At 43.8% G+C, this 19,774-nt stretch overlaps 1 long non-coding RNA gene across 1 annotated transcript in view; it reads right to left on the bottom strand.

Moving 5' to 3' along the window:
* The window catches only part of LOC108446796, an 11,813-nt gene extending 10,031 nt beyond the window's left edge, over positions 1-1,782 (bottom strand). Inside the window, exon 1 of the long non-coding RNA XR_001862098.1 lies at positions 1,639-1,782. This is a non-coding gene — a long non-coding RNA (uncharacterized LOC108446796). The remainder of the gene's footprint in view (positions 1-1,638) is intronic.
* Between the last annotated feature and the right edge of the window lie 17,992 nt (positions 1,783-19,774).

The raw sequence follows: 19,774 nt of genomic DNA, 5'->3' as shown, positions 1-19,774 counted from the left end.
AAAGTTGAATTAAATTTTATATTTGTGGGAGCAACATCATGGAATGTGTAGGCCTGGGAATGACTCAGAAAACATCACGGATACAGCCTAAAAAAAGGGGTTTGCAGAGCAGCCTCTGGAAAACATGGATTGAAATGAGAGTATCACCATCCCAAATATCCTCTTTACATCAGGCTAAGGAGCATTTAAGGCTGTTTCTTGTGTATTCACTCTACTGGGGCTGCTAAGGAGGATGGAGCAGAATAATTAGAGATAAGGCACTTTTCAATTAACTGCTACCTGCTGCTACCCACCAGCGGACATCAGTTCCTGGCAGATAATGTTATCCTTGTGTTCCTTGAGAACCTTTGGACATCGCGTGCTTGACCTAAATTTTTAATGACATTATGAAGCCCTAGTTAAATATAAAAAATGGTTTTGGAGTGCAGCTCTTTATCAAAGTTCCTTGGGCTGTGTTTATCTTGTGTTCAGCTCAGCATGGGAATGTTTTTGTGTCCTGCTTTGGCTACAGAAATTCACTTTTCAACTTAGGCGTGGACTGGCTGATGTAACCCATTGGAAGCTGCTTTGGAGGATGGGATGTAACACAGTTTTCCATTATTTTGACAAAAAATAACAAGGATAACACATCCAGAGGGATAAATGCTGGAGGGTGATGGAGGACAGGGCAGGTTTGGAGCAGAATCCTGGGCAGGATCCTGTCCTTGGGAAGCACCTCCCACAGCCTCTCCAAACCCACATTTCCATCCCTGCAAACAAAGGGCTCCCACGAGATGGATGGAAGAGCAGGGAAAAATGAAAATGATGGAGAACTGGCCCAAACTTTTTAATTTCCCCTCATTTTCCTGAAGTTTTAAGGCTCTTTATATGATTTTTTTTTGCTGTGTGAGGTAAACCAGGCCCCAGGCAAGTCTGAGTTGCAGGAGCAGCACTCGCCGACCTTGGCAGGAACACAAAGGTCGAGTTTAACGTTTCATCCAGGAGAGACTGAACAAGCTCTGCAATGTAGGAGGAGTAACAAGGAATTTTCTTTGCCATCTCTTGTGAGGATTTCTTCTTTTCATCCATTCTTTCCCTCACAGAACATGCTGATTTCCCAGGAAACAGGTTGCCTTTGCTGATTCCTTGCAGATTCCTTGCCACCCTTCAGTGGGAAGCAGCTGATGGCTGGAGTTTAAGTGTGAATTTTATGGAAAAAAGACACAAAACCCAACTGATAATGGGAAAAATGTGCTGTTAAATGCTATCCTGAACCTCTGTCTGCATGGCTGGACATTGGCACTTTTGGGCTGTTCCTGCAGGGACATGGGATGGCTGGAGGCTCATTAGTCCTCAAAGGATTAGGACTGGGCAGGAGCAACTGTAATTGCAGTTTTCTCTCATTTTTTGAGTAGGAGATTATGTTATCTGCTGCTTTCCCCCTTTATTTACAATGCAAGCAGCACTGTTTATTGCTTTTGATAATAACTGAGCTGATAAACTGATCTGCTTGGTTCAGCACCCTGGGATGAAGCCCTGGAGGGAGGAAAGCTGGATAATATTCAAGGATGAGTTACTTCAAGCTCAGGAGCAGTGAAACCCAGCGGGAATTAAGCCAGGGAGGGTCCCAGCATTTGTGTTTTACAGCTTGGCTGATACAGAGGGACTTTGGGCAAGGGATGGAATGACAGGACAATGGGGAATGGCTTCCAACTGCCAGAGGACAGGGTTGGAATAGAAAAAGGAAGGAATTCCTCCCTGTGAGGGTGGAAAGGCCCTGGCACAGGGTGCCCAGAGCAGCTGTGGCTGCCCCTGGATCCCTGGCAGTGCCCAAGGCCAGGCTGGACATTGGGGCTTGGAGCAGCCTGGGACAGTGGGAGGTGTCCCTGCCATGGCAGGGGTGGCACTGGATGGGCTTTAAGGTCCCTCCCAACCCCGCAATGTTTCTCTGAGCTGGTGGAAGGAGTTACTGCTTTTGTAATCAGCATTTTCAGCATGCAAACAAACACTTAAATGAAGCGGCAGTAGATGCTAAGCCGCAGCTCTGTGCTACAGTGGCTAAATTATGTTTTTTCAGCCACATTTTAACCTCTAGGAGGTTGTAGGCTTCAGATTGCTGAGCACAATAAACCACAAAGCTCACGATAAACCCCGAAGCTCACAGAAACCACAAGGTCAGGGCCTGCTAGCACCCACTCCCCAAGCAGTGAGAACACCAGCTCTGTGACAGCAAATTAAAGACAACTGTTCAGACAACGCTCTTTGCTTCCCAATCAAACATTCTGGAACTGTGCATTTTGCAAGGCTGCTTTGCCAGAGGCCTCCTGGAGCTGCCCGTGCTGCTGCTTTGTCTTGCTTTTGTGCCTCATTGAATCCCAGGAAAAGCCAAAGGCATCCCGCTGTCGCCGGCCCCTCGCTGACAGCACCTGTCAGTCTGTCACTCCAGCTCAGGGCAGGGAACGTGGAGCTGCGTTTTGGCAGGATTTAGCAGGAAAAGGGAATGAGACAAATCTGGGGCACCTGTTCTGCACGTGGAGGGATGGGATTGGTGTCGCTGCAAATGAACCCGGAGTGCTGCTCCAAGGCAGCCGAGGAGAAGTGCTGGAGCACTCAGCAAAGCTGCTCAGGGTGTTCGTGGGTTCTCAGATCTTTGCCTGGTTTTTTTTTCATTGGGAAGGGGAGCTGCATTGGGAATATTCCCATGTGCACGCCCTGGAAGTGAGCAGAGTCATGTAAATGGAATCATGGAATCACAGGATGGTTTGGGTGGGAAGGGAGCTTAAAGATAATCTCATTCCCTGCCATGGGCAGGGACACCTTCCACTGTCCCAGGCTGCTCCAAGCCCTGTCCAGCCTGGCCTTGGGCACTGCCAGGGATCCAGAGCCAGCCACAGCTGCTCTGGGAAATCCATCCCAGCCCCTCCCCACCCTCACAGGGAGGAATTTCTTCCATATGAACCTAAATTTTCTTTCTGTCGGTTGGAAGCCATTCCCCCTTGTCCTGTCTCCCCAGCTCCTCTCCATCTTCCTCACAGTTTCCTTCAGATCCTGGAAGGAATAAACGCTCTGGGAATGTGCATTCCTTGCTGATTAATTGCCATTAACCCAGCTCCTCTTGGTGACCCTGCAAAGTGAGTAACGAGTGCTCCTTTAATCCCCAGAGATTTAGAAGGACTCTTAAAAGGATTATGGATTAATTGTAAGACATTTTAAATGGTTTTTTTCCCCCCTCAGATAAAAAGGTTTATTATTGTGCTGGGTATATAAACAGAGAGAAAACATCTTTTCTGCAGAGGTAAAAGATTAAATGGTTTGAAAGCAAATACTCCAGATGCTTTTTTGCCTTTGGAAAATGTGTGGTGGCTTGTGTCTCTCTGCTTGTGTTTGGAATTCGAGCAGACTTTATTCCACTGATTATTACTCAGTGCCTTGCATGCTCAATAAAGCCCGGGAGAAAACAATTTGCAGTTTTATCTTCATTTCTATTTTAAATCTTCCCTTGGTTTCGGTCTAATTTCACTCAGGTGAAGGGAAAAGGGGATGGGAGAGCTCTCCATGAATCCTGCAGTGTCTTGGATGGAATGTCACTGCCCAGACCTCCTGGAAGCCACTGGGGAAATGGGGATTTCATGGGAATTTGAGCATTCCAGGTTGTTTTTACCTTTCTGATAGGGCAGCAGGACCACACCTGAGAGTTCAGGAAATCTCTCAGTTATGGAGATATAAAATTAGGGATATAACATTTAAATACAGGCAAAATGAGAGAAAACAGAGTGTAGAGAAGGGAGAAACAGCAGAGAAATTCCAGCTGAGCAGAGCACATCCTACATGGCTTCTTTTCAGAGATTTGGCTTTCATTCAATGTAATTCGTTTATTTCTGGAGATTATTTGTTATAAACCTGTTACTGCTCATCCTGACACAGAATTTTGTAGAGCCATGGTGTACCTGTGGTGGATTGTTCTCAATTAAAGGTGAATTAATCAATCAAATTGGACTTCTTTCAGTCTGGAATGCTCTGATCTTGATCCCCCCCATGAAAGTTGAGGGTAATTGAGAGGTGATTTTGCAATGCCTGGGACCTGAGCACATCCTGACTCCCAGATATTCCATGTGGTCCCAACTCTGGTTTAGTTTTCTATTTCCTTCTAAAATATAGCTCCATTATTAAATATTGAAACTTTTATCTTAAAACTTTATAAACATCTCAATATGAGCTCTTCAGCTTCTCCAAATTTAAATTTATCTCAGCTATGCCTTTCCAGGAAAACTGCTTTTAATTCCTGAGCAGTTTGGTGTTAAAACCCTGTAATTTTCCTGCAAACCTACGATTTCCAACTCCTGATTTCTGTTAAAACAAAAATAAATTAAAATAAAATTTCTGGTAAAATAAAAATTTCGAGCAACTCTAATTCCCCTGAGAATCATCCAGCTGGGGAGGGGAATGAGGATGGCAATGGCACAGCCAGACCTGCATCCCACTGGAGGGACTGGAAGTGGATTTTACAGTAAACCCCAAGAATTTATAGGATAAACAGCTCAGATTTATAAATCTACAGCTTTATTTATTATTAAAAGGCTTTTCTGGTGTTTCAATTTGCCAATAATCCAGTGCTGAGTGATACGAACACCTCTCCAAGCATTTCCATGCCGTTCAGGAGCTGCGGTTTTGAGGAATTTGTGAGGGGAAAAATTCCTGAAATGCAGTGTGTGGACACAAGATGGCACTTGGATCCCAAGGACCGACAGCCTGGGACATTCCCGACCCAACAGCAGCACTTAATTTAGATTTATTTTTGGAAAAGCAGGAGAAACCATCTGAAGGCAAGGGCCCGTCTTGTCTGAATTGAAGGATTTAATGTAAAACTACAGAATTTGTGTGAGCTGGGAACTGAGACTGCTCAGAAGGGGAAATGCAGCTCCAAAGTATTTTTTAAAAGGTAAACTCAAAATCTCTCTACTTTAAAAAAAACCCAAGGCAAAACTCTAGGAAGTTAACATGGAGAACCCCAAAATTTCCTGCAAAATGTGAGACAAAAAGTGAAATATTCACCTCTGCCCACTTAAAGTGGCAGACTTTGAATAATAAAGCAATAATTTGATATCAAACAAAAATTTAACTCCCAAGAAATAAGGAAAAAGGAACGGTGGGGATTTCACATCACCCTTTACCATAAAAACGCAGGAAATGATGGGAAATGGGGAAAAAAAATAGAAATCCCAGCATCAAAAATTGCTGTGCAACTGTTGCTCCTCAGTGATGGGATCGTGCTGGAAATTCGATTGGGCTGTAACTTCCCAACAATTATGAAAAAATTCTGTATTTTTATTAGGCCTTGTAAATGATGGAAGGACTTACTGGTGAGTTATGAGGGAGAGGGAAGCTTAAACATATGGAAGAGATCCTCAAAGTTCTCCACATGGGAGAAAACAATGATTATCCTGATCCTAATTAATGTCATGGACCTGGAGGAGCCTGCTCTGGCCTCAGGAGTGACTGCTGGGACAAATGAAATCCCTGAGGAGGGGTCACACTTTGTCCACTCCTTTCTCCTTGGGCAGATCCAGAACATGCATCCATTAAATCTTCAGTTTTCCAGAGGTTTTAAGCAGGAATTGACCTGTTTATAGAAGTCTGGAGTATCCTTAGAAATGGGAGGGATTTTGTGATCCTGGGTGTGCTTCCAGCAGCTTTTTATCCAGGGAGAGCTGCTGTCCTTCCCCCAAACAGCTCTGCAGTCCGAAGACTCCGAGATCTCAGTCTCTCCATCGAGCAGAATAATCCTGTAATCAAATGAAAAGAGAAAAAAACCTTCCCTAAATGTTTCTCATGCACGGAGCCACCTTGGACGTGTCAGGAGAAATAATTGCAAAATGCTGCAGCAGCCCCCGGCTCGCTGCGATCCGTGTCAGCTCCGACCGGGGAGCAAATGATCTGCTGAATTTACCAGTCGAGCTTCCTGGAATCCAAAGGTTGTTTTAATGAAAGACTGCAGCTGTCAGAAGTGCCAAAACTTGTCATTATTGTACGATCATCCTTTCCCCACACAGCTCACCTGCATCCCAAAGCACCCAGAGCATCTCCCTGTCAGGGGGAAGCTCTGATCTTCCCACTGGAGCAGTGGGATTGCCCCAAATGGCTTGGAAATAGGAGCCTTGCAGGGAAAGGTGGAAGATTGCTGAAGTATCCAATTCTTCCCCCAAATTTGCAGGCCCACCTCACTTTTGTGCTGCTGTAGATGTTCAGTCCCCAAGAGATGGACAGATAGGAAAACACAGATCCACTCACAGGTAAGCAGAGTTCGGGTTTGTTTCCAAAGGAAGAGATTAAGGCATGCCACGGAAAGGGGATTTTCCTATCAGGAATGATAAGCCGAGATGGTTTTTCTCACTGTTTGAAAAATAAGTATTGTTCCAGAGGTGAAGAAATAAAAATGTTAACAGCTCCAATTCTCCAGCAGGTTTGATTTTATGGTTCCTTACAAGGATTTCATCAGATGAATTCCAGTCTCCCAGGACAAGATCCTCAGAGAGAACAACTCCAAGGTGTTGGGGAGATAATGGAGTTGTTGCTGACTGCAATTTCTGACTGAATTAAAGTTTTGGAGTTCACAGAGACGTTGATAGAGTCTGTTTTCCTCATAAAATCTGTGAGCAAAACCAGCTGATGCCTGTAGGAACCAGCACAGGTAATTCCACTCCTCACTCTCCTTTGGGGAATATTTATTCGCCAAAGAAAATGTCATTGTGAGGCTGCTTTACTCTAAAATATTGCATCAGCCTCTCTGCTCATCATTCCAGCCATCAACTCATCTATTCCTCATTCCAGAATCAGTTCAGAGCCAAATAATGGGAATTACCCATTCATTTACTCCACTTGTCCCATGCCCAGCCCCGGGAGAAGTCCATCTCCTCTGCATCCAACTCAAAGCAGGAACAGTTTTTCTCCTTTGGAAGCAGCAGTAGTGCTGGGAAAACAGGAAAAGGGCAGGCAGGGAAAAAATCCTTGGTAGTGCTGAGCCTCCCTGCGCTGCCATTTTCCAGAAGGATCCAGCTGGAAGGTTTAGGAGCAGCAAATTGGCTTTTTTCCGAGGTGGATCCCGTCCATCCTGGCAGAGCCGGAGGCTGGCAGTGGGCAAAGTGTGGAGCAGGGATGGCCCTGCCTTGGGAGAAACAGGGAACTGGGATCTGGGTGCTGGGGCACAAGCCCAGGGGGAACAGTTATCTCAGGTGACGGAGAGCAGAGGTACCACCTTCGAAAATCTGGGAAAAATGTGTCTGGAATGTGCTGGATTCTCTGGAGATTTGCAAGCCTGGCTGAATGGTGAAAGTCTGGGGAGAGGAGGGGGATAATGGAGCTGCCTTTGGGAGGTGAGGCTGCAAACGAGCTGGGAAGGATTTTGTGGTCACCAAACAATTCACTTTTTAAGGAGCTTCATTTGGGATCACTTTGGTGGGAATGTGGTGTTTGGTTGAAGGCTGGACTTTTCCTGGAGGTTTTTTCCAGACCTCAATGATTCTGTGATTGCAGAGCAGACAGCAGCAGGGAGCTCCAGAGGAAAACACCTGGAGAGGACTTTCGGTTTTTACCCATGTCCCTGGATGAATCCAATTATTGTGCATCCAACCTCTGCCCTCAATCCTGACCTGGAATGGGACGGGACATCTCCCTATGGGATTATTTTCTGACTGATGCTTTCCCAGCATTTATTCCAAGAATTCTTCCCTCTGCTAAGCAAAACCAGGGAATTTACCTCTTCCTTCAAACAGATCCACATCTCCCCCCCGAGATTTTCTTCCCATATTTCCCTCATGAAACTTTGTGGAACCATAAATAGGATTTAAATGTGACCTGGGAGCTCCAGGAAGACCTGGAGCACTCACATTGCCTTTAAACACTTGGGAAAAGGCGGGAAAAGATTTAATAATCTCATCCAGCTGCTGAGTTTCTATTCTGGGAGCTTTGGCAGCTCCAACATGGAGGGGATGATTAAGGGAAGTGTTCAACCTGGATTTCCTGGACAAACTCCCTCCAGAAATTAAAAAAGTGCCAATTTAGAGTAGATTTTTTTTATCTGAAAATCATTGAAAAGCATCTTTCTGGAAGTCTTTTGGAGCCTGAGATGATGTTTAAGGTGATGGAACTTCTGCCTGTGACTAATCCCGACTTCCTGGACTCCAGAGGGTTTTTTCTGTCCCGAAGTTCTCCTGGATGTTCCCACCCCGTTCTGTGTCTGTCAGGTGAAGGCTCCTGGTGTTATTTGGAGCCTGAAGCCATTTTTTTAGACAATATTTCTGTCAGCTCTGTAATGCAGCAGAAAGGGGAGAAATGGGAAGAGACAGACATGGCCTTACCTGAACCTTTCCTGCTCCAATCCCCTTTCGTTCCATAAATCCCTGGGAGAGAGGCCTGGGCAGGTGGAATCTGGGATCTTTTCCCAAAATGTTGAGGGTGGATTGTGAAGAAGCAGCTGGGAGTCAGCCCAGCTGAGTGTTTGAAGTGTTTGGTTGAAGAGCTGGGTGCTAGAGTGTTAAAAAGGGGAAAAAAGGGGAAAAAAAAGGGGGAAAAAAGAGGGAAAAAAGGGGGGAAAGTGGGGGGAAAAAGAGGGAAAAAGGCAGGGGGAAGAGGAAAAAGGGATAAAAGAGGAAAAAAGGAGGAAAAAAGGGGGAAAAGAGAAAAGAAAGGGGGAAAAAATGGGAAAAGGGAAAAAAAAGGCAAAAGAAAGGGAATAAAGGTTAAAAAAAGGAAAAAGGGATAAAGGGAAGAAAAGAGGGAAAAAAAGGGAAAAAAAGGGAAAAAAAGGGAAGAAAAAAGGGATAAAAGGGGAAAATAAGGGCAAAAAGGGAAAAAATGGGGAAAATTGGAAAAATGGGGAAAAATGGGAAAAAAAGAATACTCAGTACTACAAAAGCTCCTCTTTTCAGGGAAAAATCCCCTGTGAAATTATGATTATATATAATTATATGATGCAATATACTCTCTATATATCTATACTTATATATATCTTGTGTAATATGTTATTATATTATGCTCAATCGTCAGCACCCCCACAAAAATTCAAATCCCAGGTCTATTAATTCATTTCCAAAATTGTTACAAATCACAGTATCCAATTTATAATGCCAGGATGGCAAAATTAAAATGAATGAGAAGGAAAAAATAGGCAAAGAATTGGGAATTTTTTTCCTGGAGGCAGAAAGTTGACCACGAATTCCGTTAATTCTGCATAATATCCTACCTTGATATTCAGTGTAAGGCCTAAACATTCATTTACAGCAACAAAATTTAGGGAATTGGGGAAAAGGGGGGAAAATCCTTTTTTCTTTTTCTTTTTCTTTTTCTTTTTCTTCTTCTTTTTTCTTTTTCTCTTTTTCTTTTTTCTTTTTTCTTTTTTCTTTTTCTTTTTTCTTTTTTCTTTTTCTTTTTCTTTTCCTTTTTTCTTTTTCTCTTTTTCTTTTTTCTTTTTTCTTTTTCTTTTTTCTTTTTTCTTTTTCTTTTTCTTTTCCTTTTTTCTTTTTTCTTTTTCTTTTTCTCCTTCTCCTTCTCCTTCTCCTTCTCCTTCTCCTTCTCCTTTTCCTTTCCCCTCCTCCCTCCCTTCTTTTCCTCCCTCCTCCCCTTCCTCCTTTCCCCCTATCTCTCTTTCCTACTTAAAAACAAGTCCCATTTTTTATTGGGCCTTTGAATTGAAACCCGAACATTTGGCTTTAATGAAAATGGCATTTTGAAAGAGAATGAATCAGAACAATAAAATAAAGACTCATGGAATGACTTTTTATAGAATAGGGAATTTTTTTAAGTCTTAGAATGACTTTAAAAATAAGAAAGACAAATCCTGGGGGAACCGGGGAGTTTTAATGGTTTTTCTTGTTTTCTCCATTCCCAGAGGATAACTGAATCCTGTTCTCATCTGCACCTTCCAAGGAAATCCCATCCCACTTTGGGAAGCAGGAGCAAACCCTAAATGCACTCATGCTTGTGTGACACCTGGATAAGGATGATAAATCACCACTTGATTTTTCCTTGGGAGAAGTGGAGCAGCTGGGATGCCACATCCCCCGTTTGGGGATGATTTCCATCAAGAGAGGGAGCTCTGGCTGCTTGATTAAACACAACATTTGTATGGATTATTCCCATCTTGGAGATGGTTCCAGATTATGATTTTATTTCTATCCATTTTCCTTTTTTTTTCATTCCCTTGGGATTTTTACCCACTGCAGCTGCTGACACAGGGGAAGGCAAACCCAGGAGCTGCAATCATTTCCCTCTCCTGCATTTTATCCTCTTCTCCTTTCTGCTCATTGGAATGTGTCATTGTCATATGGAATCATGGAATAGATTGGGTTGGAAAGGGCCTTAAAAAACAACCAGTTCCATGGGCAGGGACACCTTCCACTATCCCAGGCTGCTCCAAGCCCTTCCAACCTGACCTTGGACACTTCAATAATAACATTTAATTATTATATTACCCCAAATAACAGAAATTCCTGCCCAAACTGAGCTCCCAGATCATCTCCCATGAGGGTTTCCGTGGAGCTACAGGCGGTGGTGGTTGGGAGTCTCGGGATGCAGGCAGGATATCGGCAGGAATTCCCAGGAACAGGGCAGGTTGTGCCCACTGCAGGCCCTGCTGGGCTCCGGGAGAGGGGAGTGGTGGAAAGCCTGGGACTGTGCTGGGTTATTTCTGTCCCTATTCAGAATTCCTTTTGTTTTAGGCAGGCAAAGCTCCTGCTGGAGACAATGGGAATTTCTGGCAGCAGGGAATGCTAAACAGGGCCCTCACTGGCTAAACTGCAGCTCTCTTTTATTCCAGCCCGGAGCTGGGTCCCACTGATATTATCAGGAATATAAAGGGCTGTTCTTTCAATTACAGGCTCGATTAAAACCCCCCAAATTTAGCTGGAATATCAGCACTTTTCCCTCTCCCTGGGCACAGGTATCCCTGGCAGATTGGGAGCCCCAGGAGGCTGAATCCCCATCCCTTCTCCCCAGGCCTGCTGGAGTCATGGCTGGGAGCAGCCTCATGGAGATTTGCTCACAAACCTTTCCAGTCCAACCCTGGATGATCCAAGCCCAGTCAAGAGCTCTCTTCACATGAAATAGTTGCTGCTCCAGATGGCACAGCCTCAGCCCGAGCCAACAGCAGGGTAAAAATCCATTTATTGCCATGCCCAGCCCTCAGCCAGCCCAGCTCCCTCCCTTTGCCATCGACAAGAGGTATCCTCCACAACGCCCCGGATTCATGAAGGGAGCGCGTGGATAACAGGGTCCTGCTTTAACCCAGTGTCCTGATCCATGCTGGTGTGCAGGGAATGGGGATCAGGCTGGGGCTGGGCTCTCACTTTGCTTTATCTGTTGCTCTCCAACCTCAGATGTTCTGTTAATTCAGTATCTTTTATAACTTCCCTTCTTCTCGCTGAAAAATTCCAGACGTGGATTTGTTTAGTCCCCCCTTCCAAGTCTGATGTAGAAAATGATCATTCCCTTTGTGCTGCTGCTTCTTCCCAGGAAAATGAAGGAGTGTGAGAGTGTGGGCACCAAGGCTAGAGCTCCTTTCCACCTTCCCTGACTGCAGAACAACCTGGAATTTCCTCTGCAGGCTCTGGAGACAGCGGGATCCGAGCTGGGATGGCACAGAGGGAGCAGCGTCCCAGTCTGTGGGGAGCCCAAAGGAACAATTAGAGCTGGAAACTGAGTTTGAACAGAGTGAACACAGTGATGAGGAAGCATTTTTGCATAATTAGGAGAACACCAGCAAATTTTCTTCCTGACACGACATTTTCCATCACTCCAATTGTTGGGATGGACAGAAGCTTTTTCTGCTTAGCAAATACCTTCAGCCTTCTGTGGAAGAAATAGCTTTTTCTGCTTAGCAAATACCTTCAGCCTTCCATGGAAGAAACATTTTCTGTGTGAGAAGAGGGCAAATGGATTCTCCTCACAGAGAGAAATTTTGCAGGATTTTTCTTGTGCTTCCTACGTTATCCCTCCTTCTGGAATTATGGATGAGGAGTAAGGAGCTCATAGTGGTCACAGGAAAATACAGCCCTGGAGCCAGGCCAGGCTTCTCTTTTCAACTTTACTATTCTACCCTCAAATTCGCAGTGTAAATAAAAAGAATATTTAACTTCACAGGTGTGGATTGCAGGGCTGTCCCTTAAAAATATCAAATCCAGGTGGGAGAGGGATGTTGTGCCAGAATAGCTGATGTTACAATTTAAATGGGATCAGACCAAGGAAATGACAAGGATCGTGGAATCATGGAATCAATCCCAGAAGGATTTGGGTTGGGAGGGACCTTAAAGCTCATTCCCCATGGGCAGGGACAACTTCCCCTGTCCCAAGGTGCTCCAAACCCCATCCAAGCTGGCCTTGGATGCTTCTGGGGATGTTGAAATCCTTGAGTTTACCTGAAGCTGGAGGGTGCAGTGGATGGAATTCCTCCTTCAGTGGTTTCATGTAGACTCTTGCCGCAGTTTGAGCATATTTTTGCTGACTGTGACGTTTTCTTTGGCACGTGATGTGTCTGGGAAGCTGCAAAGCTCCCAGTCCCTAATTTCAGGTAATTCTCAATATCCTGGAAAACTGGAGCATTTGAATTTGAAATTTTTCCCAACCCACCTGCCCAGACAAAGACTGAATTTCCCAAGATGTGACTCCACACTCCATCCCATGGTGATGCCCTCCCAATTCCCCTGTGCTGCTTTGTCAAAAAGCCTTTCACTTCTAGAAGTAAAATACCTGATAACCACAGTTATCAAAATATATTCCAGCTTTGGAGTAGTTTTTTTTCCCCTAAAAATGTTATTTCCACTGTCTGTCCCTTTTTAATGAAAAGCAGCAAGCAGCTGTTGGAATGTAATAACATCCCAAACCTTTGCTTTCATGCATCAGAGTGTGCAGGCATAGGGAGAGCTTTAATGGAATAAAAAATATTCCTAGGGAATGGACTCTCAGGCTTCAGTTATGAGAAGATTTAAAAGTGCATCTGTATTTTAACAAGAAAAAATAACTGTTTCTCTTCTTATCTTTGCGATGCTTGTTCTTGACACTGTGGGAACTTGTGGTTTATTTTGTTCCAAGAAGTAATTTGGGTCAGGAGCCATCCATGTGCTCAGATGAATCAAAATAAGAATAAGATTTCTTATTATGTTGGTTTCTACAAGGACAGGTTCACACCTTCTCCAATATTTCTACATTTTATGGAACGGTTTGGGTTGGAAGAGACCTTAAAGCTCATCCAGTGCCATGGGCAGGGACACCTTCCACTGTCCCAGGCTGCTCCAAGCCCCAATGTCCAGCCTGGCCTTGGGCATTGCCAGGGATCCAGGGGCAGCCCCAGCTTCTTTGGGAATTCCATCCCAATCCCTCTGCACCCTCCCAGGGAACAATTCCTTCCCAATATCCAATTTAAATCTGTTTTTGACAATCTCTCATTGGAAATATTTCTCTTCCTTGAAGCTGCAATAATTTTCTTTGGAAGTGTAACAGTTGAAAAAAGCAAACAGAAGCAGCAGCTTTCCAAATCATCAGGACAATTCTCTGATTAACCTCATCTTGCTTTTTCCCCCTGAATATTTAAGTAATAATTTTCCTGACACGATTTAAATTCACGATCAGAAATGTGAATATTTCCTCGAAACAGGAAAACAACTCAGAGATTTCTGAGAAAGTCTGAGCCCCTTTAATTTGCTCTGTGTTTCCCAGCTGCTGAGGAAGCACCTGAATGGTGCCACTTCACGCCCCAGGAATAACAGCAAGATTCCCAGACAAATCCAGGGAAATTGTGCTGCTCTCCTGCAGTTGCCAGCCTGTAATGGGAAGCAGAATTTGTCCCCAGATTAGCTGAAATTAATCTGATGCTAATGCCCCTGGGATGGTTTAGCCAAGAAATGCAACTCCTCAGTGATCACTCACCATGAATGCAACAAAACTGGCGATTAATGCAGGGCAAGAAAGGCTCTGCATTTTCAGCTGCCTGAAATTGTGGCCTAATTAAATTTCTTTAATGCACCCAGAAATTAAAGGGAAGCCAAATAATTGGTCTTTGAGGTGAGGTGGGGTTTGATGTGAAGGTAGGGAGAGATTTGTGCTTCCAGCCCCAGCTCTCAGCTGGTGTTTTAGGGTTGAAAAGTGAAGGGATTATTTCATTTGGAGAAATAGCAGCTTTTGGCCTGGTCCAGGAGGGTAAGTTGGGATAATTTTCCAGCACTTTTGGGATATTCCATGGTAAGCTTGGGAGATGTGTGTATTTTACCAGCACTTCTCAGAGTGATGTTGTTGTGTTGCTGTAGCAGTTGAGTGCTGATTTAGGTAACATCTTTATGGCTTCAGCTGTTATTTAAGTGTGCCATTTTTAAATGTTGTGGTTCTACAGTGCAGCCTGTCCCGTGTGGAACACAACACTGATCCTTCTATCCCAAATCTGGCGCCTTATTAACACAGGAATTCTGCTTTGAGGGATAATGACCTTCATGGTAAGGTCACAAAACTGGGGTTTTACTCTGGACCTTGCTTAAAAAGGATTCTGGAACCTTTTTTAAAACCATCCAAAGCTCATTATTTTCATGAGTGAGACTTTCCTTGGAACCACAAACTGGGATTGACTACATTTAATCATCTGTAAGGTGCTTTCCTTAATTAAAATCTGATTGTAAACAGATTTTGCATGTTAATTTTCAGTTTGGAGTTCAGTTATTGACCTGAACCAGGGTAACCAATGTGGGAAACCAAGCAGGAAATGTCCCTTTGATTTACTGCCTACTGGCAATACTCTGCATAATTCCCTCGGAAAATGGGGTGTTGCATTATTTTATCATAAAGAAAAAGACCCAACACTTAAATAATAACCACGAGGCTCAATTAAGCTAAAAAATGGGAGTATTTCCCTTCCAAAAACCAATTTAAGTTTATTCAGGGGTCTGACTCATCTCCTGCATCAGCTGCTTAATATTTTTGTTTTTTAAAGTATAATCCTGCCATATTTCCTTCTCACATCTGACCTCTTACATTTTTACTGTGTTTTAACAACACCTGGAGTATTGCAGTAGAAACTTTAATAAGGGGCAGGTAGAAATTCTTCTCTCCTCGTTCTCATTCTGTTTCATTTCCTTAGTACTATATGGGGTAATTCTTAAAAAAATACTGTAATTAATTATTGAGTGAGTAATGAGCTGTTTAATTTAGAGCTTGAGGAGATGGTGTGGTTGGGATGGGCTCTGCAAGCTCTGGGATTCCTTGTCCACTATAATTTTAAGGAGTTGTGTGTAATTTCTGGGAGAGATTCACAGCAAATCCAAAATGTCCCAAGCATTTAGTGATGTTTTTCGTTAGGAAGTTGTGGATGTTTAAAAGATTACAAAGATTAATTAAAGAAAAATGCAATGGGTATTTTCAGGGAAACAGAAGAGTCTCCCTGGAAGCATTTGGAAAACTTTGGGTTGTTCTGGGTGCTGATTTTAAGTCTCAATTCTGAAATTTTGTTAATAAGGATAGAAAGGGTGTGGAAATATCGGATTCTTTGCTGGGCAGAAAGAATGGTGTGGGGGGAGAGCAGCCAAGTCCGTGCCTTGGAGAGGGTTAGAAGCTGGTGATCCCACTTTCCCACTCGTCCCAGCAAATCTTTGCTCAGTTCTGAACTCAGTTACAAACAGCCAAGGAGAATTGCCTGGACAATCCCAATGAATACCTGAAACGAGCAGAGTAGGATTTCACAGGCTACAGCTACAAAGAAATGATTTTCCTTCTCCCTGAAGGAGACTCAAGAGCCCAGCTCTACGGAATCTTCACTCCCAAGACACCTCAGGCCCACTAAATGATGTTACTCTTAATCAGCATTATTTACAATTATTTCCATTATATCTGTGTCATTCTGGGGTAATTTTTGAGGGAGAAAAAAGTCAAGTTGGAGGCAATTGCAGCAAAACTTTCCTGATGTGTCCCCAGCCAGCAAGAGGCTCTCCAGGTAAGGCATAATGAGATATTGGAATCTTTTGGAATTAATAAATGCTCCTGGAGCAGCCTTTCTATAAGGACAGAGATGGCTCTCCAGATATCCAGGAGGGAAGATTGATGGGCTATGCAGATGCTGCTGCCATTAAAAAGACCTTCAGAAAGAAACAAGCAGGATTGCTCAAAGTGTTGTTTTAAATTCATGCCTGACTTTGAAAACAAATTGATGCCCCCCTGAGATAATTGCAAAACTTCGAAAACAATCAGGGAAGAACAAATCGAGACTTTGGGATGGACAAAAACCCCAGATAAAGGAAGTCTCTGAATTCTCCTTCCAGAGCATTAAAGGCATTTTCCTATCTGAGGGTGGTTTTTTTTAATTTCCTTAATTTATTTTTTCTCCTTCAGGGGATGAGTCTTGACTTTGGCATGGGTGGGGCAGAAAGGAAGGTCCTGGATGAGGATTAAAGAGGGAGGTGGGGCAGGGCCTTTAATAGGTATCCCCAGCAGGGACTTTGTGGGTTATAAATGCTTGGTACAAGGGCAGGGAAGTGTTGGCAGTGAGGGAAGTTGGGAATGTTGTGGCTTGGGACAAGGGGGAATTGCTTCAAAGTGACAGAGAGGAGGTTTAGATGGGATATTGGGAAGGAATTGTTCCCTGGAAGGGGGGTGAGGGGCTGGAATGGATTTCCCAGAGAAGCTGTGGCTGCCCCTGGATCCCTGGAAGTGTCCAAGGCCAGGCTGGACGGGGCTTGCAAACACCTGGGACAGTGGAAGGTGTCTGTGCCCATGGGGTGGGACTGGATGGGATTTAAGGTCCTACAACCCAAACCAGTCTGGGATTGTGTGGCTTTGAGATGTCGGAGCCTGCTCCGCCCTCCCGGCCTGGGCCCACATTCCAGCTATTCCCAGCTCCTTCCCGCCCTCCTGGCTGTCAGAGCCCCATTTTCCTTCAAACCAGACTCAAATCTGATTCCTGTGGCTCTCCCTGAACAGATAAACCACCCCACCAAGCAACTTGTTCAATAATTAGGTCCACTTCTAGTGCACGCCATGGTTTCACGGCTCTTCTATCACTACGAAATGTCAGCCTGCTGGTGTTGGCTCTTCAGGTTTTCTAATTAATGATTAATGACTGATAGTCTCCTGTTCATAAAGCTGAATTTTCCCTGTCAACTGTTCAATATTGCAGCTGAGAGTGCACTGTTGAGATAGACTCTTGTCTAATTTAATATCAAAATGATATGGGAAAAAACCACCTCAAACCCAACCCTGCTCCATGGCCTTGTAATTTTGCAATATTTTGATAAATCTGTCTCTCTGTCACTGACAGCTGGGGTGTGATTAGCTTAATCCTGATATTTTATGACAATAAAATTCCCATTTAACTTTTCTGTGTCAATACAAGCTCTCATCACCAGCAAAATTTGCTTCTGGGCAAATCCTTTCATGCAATAAATAAATTCATGGGGCGAACTCATGAGCTGTTATGATATCATAACTGCCAATAATCATTATGGAATCAAATATTTAGGTGCCAGGGTGGCATTTAAATAAATGCAGCACTACTGAAATGTCAGTTTATTCCAGCAGGAAGGGAAGGATCATAAACCTTCCACAGGAGCTGCCTGTGAGTTCTTTCCACTTCTCAAATTCCCATCTTTTGTCACTTTAGTGGGATGTAATTTTGCCAGCCCAAAGCTGGGGCATTCCCAGTATCCCACAGGCTCTGCAGGTGCCCCTTTCTTTCCTGATTCCAAGTTTAACATTTTAAAAGTTTCATTTCTTTGCAAAAGGAAATGTTTTTCTCAGCTCAGGCTGAGATTTGAGAGCATCAGCACTTTTCTTAAAAGTCTGAGGGTTACCTGAGGCAGGGCCCGATGGAAAGGGAATATCCTCATTTATGCCCTACAGTGACAGTAGATTTTGTTTCTTCACTAATTTAAAACCCCCCAAAAAGGAGAGAGCACACTTTAACCTGGCCTTCAGCACTTGGAAAGCCCTGGTGTGGTTTTTACAGATTTACAACAGGAGAAAAACAATTTGCCAGGCTGAGAATGCCCCTGGAAGGGGGAGCTGGGAGCATGCTGGAGGCATTAAAGCAGCTTAAACTCGGGATGCTCCAGGTAATATCCTAAAAAACGTGGCAGGGGACTGGTAAGGAGATGTGCTGAGTAATCCCCACAAAAGCAGCATGAACTACTCGTGTGCTTATTCCTAAATGCATTTCTTGCCTCCACCCCACCACCTTGGGGGAGCAGTTTAATTTCCTATTTAATTGCAGCCATTGCAAATGCCTGAAGGTTGTTCTAAATGATGGACAGGACTAAAAGTTACAGGTTCTATTCCGTGCTGGCTGTGGGGTTCAGCATGGGTTAAACATGCTGGAAATTCAGAGTTTGGGCCAGGAGCTGGGGCTGGTGTGGCTCTGCAATCAGGGGCTCTGAGAGGTGGGAAAGGTTTCGTGTCTCACTGTGTGAGACAGCTCCTGGGGGACCCCTGCTCATTTGGGAGGAATTCAAACAAAACTGAGGCACAAAGTTCTACGACTGGGCTCGTACAGGTGATATTTTCAGGAGTTTGCTGCTTTTCTGTAGCCAGTGCTAAAATTAATGCTTATACTCTAATTGTAACCCCAAATTCTGAACCTCCTAGCTTCAGAAATACAATATATTGTGTTATATACAACAATTCCACTCTCTTTGATGAGTTTAGGGTAACTGTAGCTTTTACAAGCCTCGCTCAAGTTCGACTTTGTGTCAAGGCATTGAAACTGAAAATTTGTCTCTCTTCAAGGCTCTCTTTCCTTCCACAAACTTTTTTTTGGCCTATGATGTAAGGGGAATGAAATCAGCGTGGGTTTCTCATGTGGGAATGAAAACATGAACTAAAACCTGCATAAACAGAGCTTAAATCCCCTCTTCCCATATCTGCTGATATCAGAAGCTTTCCAGACATCACAAAAGGAGCAGCCACGTAGCTCAGGTTTATATAATTCCAAAACAGCTGTCAGGACAGCTGCCAGCATCTGCAATCCCATGGTTTTGAGGCAGATTCCCAAGCTTTGAGGCTGGATGTTTCCCTGTTTCTCACCTGCAAAGTGAGGTGGGGGCCACAGGAAGCACCTGGATGGGAGCAGATCCTCCTGAAAGGCTGGAGGTGTGAAATTCTTGGCTGAGGTTCTAAAGCATTAACAAACCTTCCTTATATTCTGGGATAACGGGAGGATTTTAGGGGCAAAGAAAAAGAATGTGCATTTATATACATCTATAAAAAACCCGGAATTTTAAATGTGACGTGGTATCAAAGACTGAAAAAAATAATATTTCAGTGCTGCAACAAATAATCCTAAAGATAAAGCTGAGTGAGCTCATGGTGATTTATTAAATCCCGTTTATTATTTTGATGAGATTAACTCAAGTTGAGCCAGTCAAGGGTTTGCATCAGTGAACATTGATGAAAAATGATAGCAAGGATAATAAAAGTGATCATAATTAGCAGTGACTGTGCTGTGTTTTTAATGCTTGTTTTAATAATGTTTGTATCTCATTAAAAACACTTGGTTTTTAATGTCTCCCACTTCAGTCACCGTTGTGAGAATTGATATCATTTAATAATAAAAAATCTGGTGGATTTATGTGACGGGAGATCAAGTGTCCAGGATGTGCTGGGAGCAGGCTTAGGTATTTTTACTAATTAGCAAGGGGGGGTTTGGAACACTGAGAGCAATAAGGGAGGTGCTGCTCCAGGATTTGACAGTTAATGATCATGGGAACATCATTAAAGTAATTAAAGAAGGGATCTCCATGAGCAGAAAATGATGTGTTTGGGGCTGAGGAAGAGTTTT

The sequence above is a fragment of the Corvus brachyrhynchos genome, unplaced genomic scaffold (assembly GCF_000691975.1).
Source record: "Corvus brachyrhynchos isolate BGI_N302 unplaced genomic scaffold, ASM69197v1 scaffold544, whole genome shotgun sequence".
In the NCBI taxonomy this organism is placed as follows: Eukaryota; Metazoa; Chordata; class Aves; order Passeriformes; family Corvidae; genus Corvus; species Corvus brachyrhynchos.
Note: the sequence above shows the minus strand (reverse complement) of the source record. Positions and strands in the feature narration are given on the sequence as shown.